Genomic DNA, 10,522 nt, shown 5'->3' on the forward strand with positions numbered 1-10,522 from the left:
TAATATCTATACACTTACAAGGAAGACTAGTTTATATGACTATTCAAATTTATGCACCAACCACTAATGCCAAAGATAAAGAAATTGAAGATTTTAAACAACGTCTGCAGCCTGAAATTGATCAAATATGCAATCAAGATGTATTGATAATTACTGGTCTTTAGAATGTTAAAGTTGGAAACAAAGAAGGAAAAGTAGTTGGAAAATACAGCATTGGTGATAGAAATGATGCCAGAAATCTCATGAAAGAATTTTGCAAGACCAGTGACTCAGCCACTGCAAATATTTTTTTTCACCAACATAAACGGCAGCTATACACGTGGACTTTACCAGATGGAATACACAGGAATCAAACTGACTACATCTGTGGAAAGAGAAGATGGGAAAACTCATATCATCAGTCAGAACAAGGCCAGGGATCGATTGTGAAACAGACTGTCAATTGCTCATATGGGAGTTCAAGTTGAAACTGAAGAAAAGTAGAATAAGTCAAAAAGGGCCAAAGTATGACCTTGAGTACATCTCACCTGTATTTAGAGACCACCTCGAGAATACATTTTACGTGTTAAACTTAACAACTGAAGACCAGGTGAGTTGTGGAATGACATCAAGGACATCACACATGAAGAAAGCAAGAGGTCCTTTAAAAGACAGGAAAGAAAGAAAAGACCAAAACGGATGTCAGAAGAGACTCTGAACCTTGCTCTTGAATGTCGGGTAGCTAAAGTGAAAGGAAGAAATGACGAAGTAATAGAGCTGAACAGAAGATTTCAAAGGGTGGCTTGAGAAGAAAAAGTATTATAATGACATGTGTAAAGATCTGGAGATGGATAACCAAAACGGAAGAACACTCAGCATTTCTCAAGCTGAAAGAACTGAAGAAAAAACTCAACACTTGAGTTGCAATACTGAAGGATTCTAAGGGTATAATATTAAATGACGCAGGAAGCATCAAAAGAAGATGAAAGTAATACCCACAGTCACTATACCAAAAAGGATTGGTCGACCTTCAACCATTTCAGGAAGTAGCATATGATCAGAAACCGATGATACTGAAGGAAGAAGTTCATGCTGCCCTGAAGGAATTGGTGAGAAAAAAAAGCCTCCGAGAATTGACGGAATACCAACTGAGATGTTTCACCAAATGGATGCAGCACTGGAATCGCTCACTTGTCTAATCCCAAGAAATATGGCCTACGAACTGGCAAGGATCCATATTTACGCCTATTCCTAAGAAAGGTGATCCAACCAAATGTGGAAATTATCAAACAATATCATTAATATCACATGCAAGTAATATTCTGCTAAAAATCATTCAAAAGCAGCTGTAGCAGTACATTGACAGGGAACTGCCAGAAATTTAAGCAGGATTCAGAAGAGGACATGGAAGAAGGGATATCACAGCTGATGTCATATCTATTCTGGCTGAAAGCAGAGAATACCAGAAAGATGTTTACCTGTGTATTATTGACTATGCAAAGGCATTTGACTGCTTGGGTCATAACAAATTATGGATAACATTGCGAAGAGTGGGAATCCCAGAACACTCAATTCTGCTGATGAGGAACCTGATCAAGAGGTAGACGTTCAAACAGAAAAAGGTGATACTGCGTGGTTTAAAGTCAGGAAAGGTGTGTGTCAGGGTTGTATCCTTTCACAATACTTATTTAATCTGCAAATAATCTGAGAAGCTGGACTATACGAAGAACACATCAGGATTGGAGGAAGACTCATTAACAACCTGCATTTTGCAGATGACTCAACCCCGCTTGCTAAAAGATAAGAGGTCTTGAAGCACTTACTGATGAAGATCAAAGACCGCGGCCTTCAGTAGAGATTGCACCTCAACATGAAGAAAACAAAAATCCTCACAACTGGGCCAATGAGCAACATCGTGATCAACGGAGAAAAGATTGAAGTTGTCAAGGATTTCATTTTATTTGGATCCACAATCAACACCCATGGACACAGCAGTTAAGAAATCAAAAGATGCATTGCATTAGGGAAACTGGCTGCAAAAGACCTCTAAAGTGTTGAAAAGCAAAGACATCACCTTGAAAACTAAGATGCAACTGATCCAAGCCACAGTGTTTTCAGTGGCCTCGTATGTGTGGGAAAGCTGGCTGATGAATAAGGAAGACTGTAGAAGAACTGATGCCTTTTAATTGTCGTGTTGGTGAAGAATTCTGAATACACCATGAATTGCCAAAAGAATGAAAAAATCTATCTTGAAAGAAGTATAACTAGAACGTACACTAGCCTAGAAGCAAAGAAGGCTAGACTACATCCTACATACTTTGGACCTGTTTTCAGGAGGAATTAGTCCATGGAGAAGGATATCATGTACTATTTCTTTGGACTATCTAAGACCTCAAGAACAAAATCTCATGGTCCAAATTAACGTTTTTACTTACTAATTTTCAAATGTAGCCCTGGTGGAAGAGTGGTTAAGAGCTTGGCTGAAACTAAAAGGTTTCAACCAGCCTCTCCTTAGAAGCCCTGCTGTGCAGTTCTATTCTGTCCAATAGGGTCACTGTTAGTTAAAATTTAATCCACAGCAATGAGTTATTTAATTTTCAAATACAAATTTGTTGTGTTAATGTCTAAATTCTAAATTAAATTTTATTTTATAAACTACCTGTTTTATAAATTTACTTTCTATTATTCAAATTTATTGTAATGGTAGAATCAAATTTAAAAAGTGACATAATTTTATATCCAGGCAAAATGAAATGGCAATAACTAAGTGGAGTGCAAAAATGGAAGCCTGCAGGAGATAAAAAGAAAATGATTTGTGAATCCCTAAAGACAATCCCCAAATTCCTTTTTAGAATGTAATAAATCAGAAGAGACTTCTTCCATTAAAGGTACGTGCTTATGGGTGGGAATCATCCTACTAGTACCACTAGTGCTGAAATTAAGGATGGCAATACAAATATAACAGGATTTTTTCCAAATTCTGCATCCATTTCTTGCTGTAGTAAAAAAAAAAAAAAAATTAGTAATGATCTAGAAAGTGAAACTAAGAATATTAAATTGTCACATCTGCAGACTCCATAAATAACAGAAATGCAGATCCTGCCTTGTGGAATAATTTTCTTCCAATGAAATAAATTACTGGATCAAAAGAGGCCCAAGTGATTGTCAACATCACAGTTGTCCACTTGTAAATTTGTGTGGAAAATTCCTGGACGGTAAACAAAGTTCTGTAGCCAGAATTTTTTCTAGAGTGCAAAGTTAATGATGAAAATTATAAGAGGGAGTGGCTACTGCAATCTCCATCAGTCAGCTCAGTGTATTGTTTTGTTTGCAAACCTACTAACCAAACAAACCCGTCATCCTCACTTAATTCTCGAATTGTTACAGATGAATTTAGCAATTGGTGCAAACTGAATAGGATCAGTAAACATGAAAATAGTTCAATTCACAGAGATCATGTTATCATATTTAAACCAAACACATTGTTCTGGCTTAACTTATGAACTGGAATCACAAATTAATGAACATCAGTATTGAAAAGCCATTTTGTAATGTGTCATTGTTGTCATAACAATCACTGAATGGGGACTATCTTCGTGAAAAAGAAATGAAGTCTTTGGGTCCCCACGAAATGGAAAATTTTAAAGTTGACTTCAAAATGTTGCTCATTTGATCTATTTTTAGCAAGTCACATCTCAAAATATGGTAACACAGGAAAGGGCAATCCATCCTATAATTCTAAAATAATGTGTAAAAAATTTATAATCTTGATAAGTGATGAAGTTCAATCAACTACTGTCAGTGAAATAAGCATAGCTCGATATTTCATTTTGTCTGTGGATTCCACTTCTGAGGCTTCTCATACAGGCCAGCTAAGGATTGTTTAAAGATCCGTATCTCCAACAGATAGAAAACCTGTGTGGTGATTTATCACATTTCCTAGCTTAAAAAATCATACTGGTAAAGACATTGCAAAGCAAGTGTTTCACTGATAATGTGAAGCTTGCAAAATTGATTTTTCTAAGTGCAGAGACCAATCCTATAACAATGCTGCCATTACGTCACTGCATTATAAAGGCATACAACAGAAAATTCTGGAATGAAATTAATATGCCATTTTCATACCAAGGTGCTGCACATTCACTTAATTTTGTAGGATGTATCACAATGGATTTTTGTCAAAAAAATGATTTTTTTCTTCTATTCAGATATTTTACAAATTTTTTGCCATCTCTATTCACCGATGAGCTGTTCATAGGCAGTGATCAGCATTAAAAGGTCTTTCTAATAACCACTGGGAAGCACATGCTATAGCAACGAGTGCAAACCTGGAATCACACACCCAGATTCTAGGTTCCATAGAGAATATTGCTGAAGACCAGTCACAAAAAGGCGATACCAGAACAGAAGCTTAAAACGTCGCCAACGAAATGGAAACACAGACCATGTATTTATGTTTGTTATGTATAATAATATATTCCATCATTTTCATTTGATGAGTCAATTCTTCGAGATTCAGAAGTAAATTTATAGACACGCATAGATCTCTACCAGCTATTAACAAGATATTTACATAAGAGAATATTTTGAAAACACAATAAAACAAATACTGCCAAATACTGATTATCAAGCAATTTATTGTTGCAGAAGCATTAGAAGAAACAAGTAAATGACAGAAATGCTCCAGAAGTATTGAGTGCCAGGAATCAATTTTACATAACCACCATCACTGACACACTTGAATCTTGCATGAAATGAAGGGTAAGGATGTATGAAGTTCCTTCTGATATTTTTTTCCTTCTTAATGTGAATATAACTGATGAAGAATTCCTGAAGGTATCCAATAAATTAGCACAGGCTTATCCTGATGAGGAAACCCTGGTGGCATAGTGGGTAAGTGCTACGACTGCTAACCGAGAGAACGGTAGTTCAAATCCACCAGGCGCTCCTTGGAAACTCTATTGGGCAGTTCTACTCTGTCCTATAGGGTCAGGATGAGTCAGAATCGACTCGACGGCAGTGGGTTTGGATTTATCCTGATGACTTAAGACAAACCTTTACGGAGAAGTGCTACAATATCATTCTTACGTTAGAATTAAGTTCAGAGATTCAAGTCAAATTTTACTCATGTAGGCATGTAAATCAAAAAACCAAACCCATTGCTGGTGAATTGATTTCAACACACAGCAACGCTATAGGACAGAGTAGAATTGCCCCCATAGGGTTTCCATGGAGCAGCTAATGTATTCGAACTGCCAAGCTTTTGGTTAGCAGCTGAGTTCTTAACCACTGCACCCCCAGTGCTCCAAATATACTCTGGCCCAGTAGTTCAAATGCAACAGCCGCTCCTTGAAAACCCTATGAGGCAGTTCTACTCTGACCTATAGGGTCATTATGCATCAGAATTGACTCCAACCCAACGGGTTTGTTCTGCCTACTGCCTCATCCCTATTTCATTTTCTCAGAGATAAGTTTCTCTGATAGTGTCAGATTCAGGAATGTGATGAAAAATGTCTCTTGTAGGGGGTGGGGCCAAGATGGCAGAGTAGTCAGATGCTTTATGTAGCCCCTCTTATAACAAAGACCCAGAGAAGTAAGTCGATTATATATGACAATCTAGGAGCCCTGAACATCAAAGGTGAAGTTACAGAATTGGACTTAGTGGCGGGGGAGGGGAATATGGTTCAGAAGCAGTGAGAGTTTGACAGACCGGACCCGGCAGAAACCAGCACCCTGCAGGCTGGATCGGATGGCATGTGCGGTGACGCAAGCAGTGACGCTTGGGACATGTTTTCCACATCTGAAGAGACCGAGTGGTGGAAAGCCTACACAAGCCTCCATAAGCAGTGAAAAGCAGTGCTAAGTTGGCAAAAGATAAGTACATGCATTTAAAATGCCACACAAATCAAAAATCATCCCCTTTGGGAAGAACATCTCTCCCATTTACCTGCTTCCTCCCTCTCTGTTTTCAGTCTTGGACCAGCTTTGGCTATTTCTGGGTCCCCTGGGCCAGAAGTAGGAACTATCACATGCCCTGGAGCAGGAACAAACAACAAAAAATAATCTGCCAGCTTCCCTAAGCCAGGAACTTAGGGAAGGCACAGACATAAGGGGTCCAAGGACTTTGAATGCCTTTCACCCTTGCATAGATCTGTGTGGGCCCATTTCAACAGCATAGGCTCTCATTAGCACACTACGACAGGGTATATACCTGAAGCCTATTTTCAACTGTATCAGCTATAAGTAGAGGGGCAGATTTCTGATATTTGACAAAGTTCTGCCAATTAAGCAGGGTCCTCACCTACCCACATCAGTGACCTGAGGGTTGGTGGCTCCACCCATGCCACCTAGCACCCAATTCAGGAGTCCAAGAGTAAGTGGTGAATCCCAGTCCTTACAACCAACAGCATTGGGTGACCATGGTCTGGCTGCAAAACCCACCCACCTATGTGCTCTAGGGAACAGGGACATGCTTTCCTCCCAGACACTCAGGGGCAGTCATCCCCCCCACAGTAGCCAGACACCTGTACCTACACCAATCAACACTGTCTACGTAGGACTGTAGCTAAGAGCCTACACCACACACTTGGTGACCGACTACCTGGACACCTGAGCTGAATCCATACAAGAATGTAAAAGGGCTCCTAGGCTCACATACCTAGTAACAGCTCTGATCACCTGGTGACAGGACGTAAGAGCTTCAAAAGGTGCCAATAATCAAACTAGCTTACCCAAGCAGCCTATTTGGGCATATCAAAATAAAACAAGAAGCTAGGACACAGTACACCAAAAAAAAAAAAAAAAACCCAGTGCCATCAAGTAGATTCCGACTCAGCAAGCAAACATAAAATAAATGAATATAATAACTCACTAATGGCTCAGAGACAAGTGTAAATATCAAATAACATAAAGAGGCACACCATGATGGATTCAGGAAGCTCCCAAAACAACAAATCAAGAAATCTTCCAAATGAAGAGAAATTCCAGGAATTGCCGGAGGTAGAATTTAAAAGATTAAGAGACCGAGCTCTTCAAGAGATCCAGGAGGAGATCAGGCAAAACGAAGAACAAGCCAAGGAACACACAGATAAAACAAAAGAGGAACTTAAGAAGGTTATACAAGAGTATAATGACAAATGTAACAGGCTGCAAGAATCCATAGAAAGATAGCAAGCAAATCCAAAAGAGTAACAATAAAATTTCAGAATTAGACAACTCAATAGAAAACAAGAGGAGCAGAATTGAGGCATTGGAAGTCAGAATTAGTGAGACTGAAGATAAAGCAATTGACGCCAAGTTATTTGAGGAAAAATCAGATAAAATAATTTTTTAAAATTGAAGAAACTCTAAGAATTATGCAGGACTCTATCAAGAGTGATTGGAACACCAGAATCGGGGTGGGGGTTGGAGGATAACAGAAAACACAGTGAGAATTGTTCAAGACTTCTTGGCTAAAAACTTCACTGATCTTGTGAAAGATAAGAAGATATGTATCCAAGATGCTTACTGAACCCCACACAAGGTAGATGCCAAGATAAAGTCACCAGGACATATTATAATCTTGCTTGTCAAAACCAAATATAAAGAGAGAATTTTAAGAGTAGCTAGGGATAAACAAAAAGTCACCTATAAAGAAGGGTCAGTAAGACTAAGCTTGGACTACTCAGCAGAAACCATGCAGGCAAGAAGGACATATACAAAGCCCTGAAGGAAAAAAAAAAATTGCCTGCCAAGAATTATATATCCAGCAAAACTGTCTCTCAAATATGATGGTGAAATTAGGACATTTCCAGACAAGCAGAAGTTTAAGGAATTTTTAAAAACCTAACCAATATGACAAGAAATAATAAAGGGAGTTCTCCAGTTAGAAAATCAATAACATCAGCTAACAACCCAAAACTAGAACACGGGACAGAACAACCAGATATCAACCCACATAGGGACGTCACAAATAAATGAAAGCTAAAACACTGAAAATGTAGAAACAGAGACATTGATCTGTAAAAGATGACAACATTAACACAAAAAAGAGGGACTAAGTAATGTAGTCATAGATTTTTCATATGGAGAGAAAGTCAAGACGATATAAAGAAATAAAAGACTGGTTTAAATTTAGAAAAACAGAGGTAAATGTTAAGGTAACCCAAAGGAAACTAACAATCCTACACATTAAAATTTAAAAAAAAGCAAGGAAAACATAAATTTTCAGCAAATACAAAAGCAACAACAAGGAAGAAGATGAAAGACTAAAAAGAAAAACGATTCAGCACAGAAAAAAATAAATTAGCAGTAAATACAAAGGCAACAGAAATGAAGAGGATGGAAAGAAAATGCACAAAGAAAAACGACTCAACAGAGAAAATTAAATGGAATAAGGAAAATGCCAACAAGACATACACAAAAAAGATGAAAATGACAGCACTAAACTCATAAAAAAACTCGTTAACTATGAATAATTAGGATAAATGTAAATGGTTTAATTGCACCCATAAGGAGACAGAGAGTAGCAGAATGGATTAGAAAACATGATCTGTCTGTATGCAGACTCCAAGAGACACACCATAGACTCAAAGACATAAACTAAATCTCAAAGAATGAAACAGAAAATATATATATATATATACATACATGAAGCACACAACAATAAAAAATAAGAGTGGCAATATTAATCTCTGATAAAACAGGCTTTAAAGTAAAATCCTCCACAAAGGAAAAGGAAATACACTATATAATGATTAAAGGGTCAATATACCAGGAGGTCAAAATCATAATCAGTACTTATACACCCAATGACAGGGCTCCAAAATACATAAAACAAACTCAAACAGCATTGAAAAGAGAAATAGCTCCACAATAATAGTAGAAGACTTCAACATACCACTTCTGATGACAGACAGGATATCCATAAAGAAGCTCAATAAAGACACGGAAGATCTAAATACCACAATCAGCCAACTTGGTCTCATAGACTTAAACACAACACTTTACCCAACGGTAGTCAAGGAAACTTTCTTTTCTAACGCTCATGGAGCATTCTTGAGAATAGACCACGTATTAGGCCACAAAGCAAGCATTAACAGAATCTAAAACATCAAAATATTACACAGCATGTTTCCTGACCATAAAGCCATAAAAGTCAAAAGGCTGTAGTTAGCATACATTCTAATTTCTTACATATTTTAAACCCAATAATATCTATTCTTATTATGTCATGCAGTCAGTAATCCTCTATTTTTACTCGTTTCATTAACTTTCATTCCTTCTTGCATCTTAAGCCTTTCTCCTTATTTTCTTTCTGCTTGAAGAATACCTTTGGAATTTTCTTTAATGTGGGCATGCTGATGTTAACTTATCCACGTTTTGTTTGTCTGAAAACAAAAGGTCTTTGCTCATTCATGATGTTTTTCCTCAGCATAGAGTTCTGGGTTGCCATGTATTTTCTCTCTATAATTTAAATATATCATCTTATTGTCTTTTTTTTTATTATCTTAGGGTTGTCACTATTTCTGTAGAGAAGTCATCAGTCAGTTTTTTTGTTTGTCCTTTAAAGATAATCTCTTCCATTCTTTAAGTAGTTTTAAATTATTTGTTTTTTGTGGGGTTTTTTGTCTTTAGCTTCAGCAGTTCTACTATGATGTACCTAGATACGAATTTCTTTGTATTTACCCTACATGGGTCTTATAAGGAAACCCTGGTGGCGTAGCGGTTAAGTGTTATGGCTGCTAAGCAAAACGTCAGCAGTTCGAATCCACCAGGCGATCCTTGGAAACTCTACGGAGCAGTTCTACTCTGTCCTGTAGGGTCGCTTTGAGTCAGAATCGACTCGACGGCAGTGGGTTTTTTGGTTTTTTTTTTTTTTTGGTTTGGGTTTTGTAAGTCTTCTAGGATCTGTGACTTGATATCATTAATCATTTGAAGAAAATTCTCAGCCATAATCTCAGTTTTTCTGCCTCATTCTTTTTCTTCCTTCTTAAAGTATCTTACGCTAGATATTCTCATTGTATTCTCTATATCTTAATCCTTTTTATATTTTATATATTTTTTCTTTTGTCTATGCCTCTATTTTCTTCCAACATATCTTCCAGTTCACTAAATCTCTCTTCAGCATTTTTAATCTGCTGTTATACACATGCATTAAGATTTTAACTTCAGCTATAGTTTTCAGTTGACTTTCTAAGTTGATCTTTTTCTTAGTTTCTAGTTTTTTGCCAAATTTCTAAGTCTTGCCTTTATTTCTTTGAACATAATAGAGTTATCTCAGTGTCTTTGTCTGATAGCTCAAATATCTAGTTTTTCTGTGGATCTCATTCTGTTATTTGTTGTTTCTACAGGTTTCACTCTTTTTTTTCTTTTTTTAAAAAATTGTTGATTATATTAGAGAGGCGAGGCCAAGATGGCAGAGTAGTGAGACGCCGCCAGTCATCCCTCTTACAAAAAAGACCCGAAAAAACAAGCGAAGCAAGTATATTTATGACAAGCTAGGAGCCCTGAGCATCAAAGGCAAAGTTAGAAAACGGAGTCAGCGGCGGAGGGAGGGAGAGAC

General features: G+C 37.3%; 1 long non-coding RNA gene across 1 annotated transcript; it reads left to right on the forward strand.

Annotated features, from left to right (window-relative positions):
• The first annotated feature begins 908 nt into the window (after positions 1-908).
• Positions 909-7,763, forward strand: LOC135229197 (uncharacterized). The gene is made up of 2 exons (XR_010319970.1): positions 909-2,867; positions 4,627-7,763. It is a non-coding gene; the product is annotated as an uncharacterized LOC135229197 (long non-coding RNA).
• Positions 7,764-10,522: the final 2,759 nt, after the last annotated feature.

The sequence above is a fragment of the Loxodonta africana genome, unplaced genomic scaffold, assembly GCF_030014295.1.
Source record: "Loxodonta africana isolate mLoxAfr1 unplaced genomic scaffold, mLoxAfr1.hap2 scaffold_133, whole genome shotgun sequence".
Classification (NCBI taxonomy): domain Eukaryota; kingdom Metazoa; phylum Chordata; class Mammalia; order Proboscidea; family Elephantidae; genus Loxodonta; species Loxodonta africana.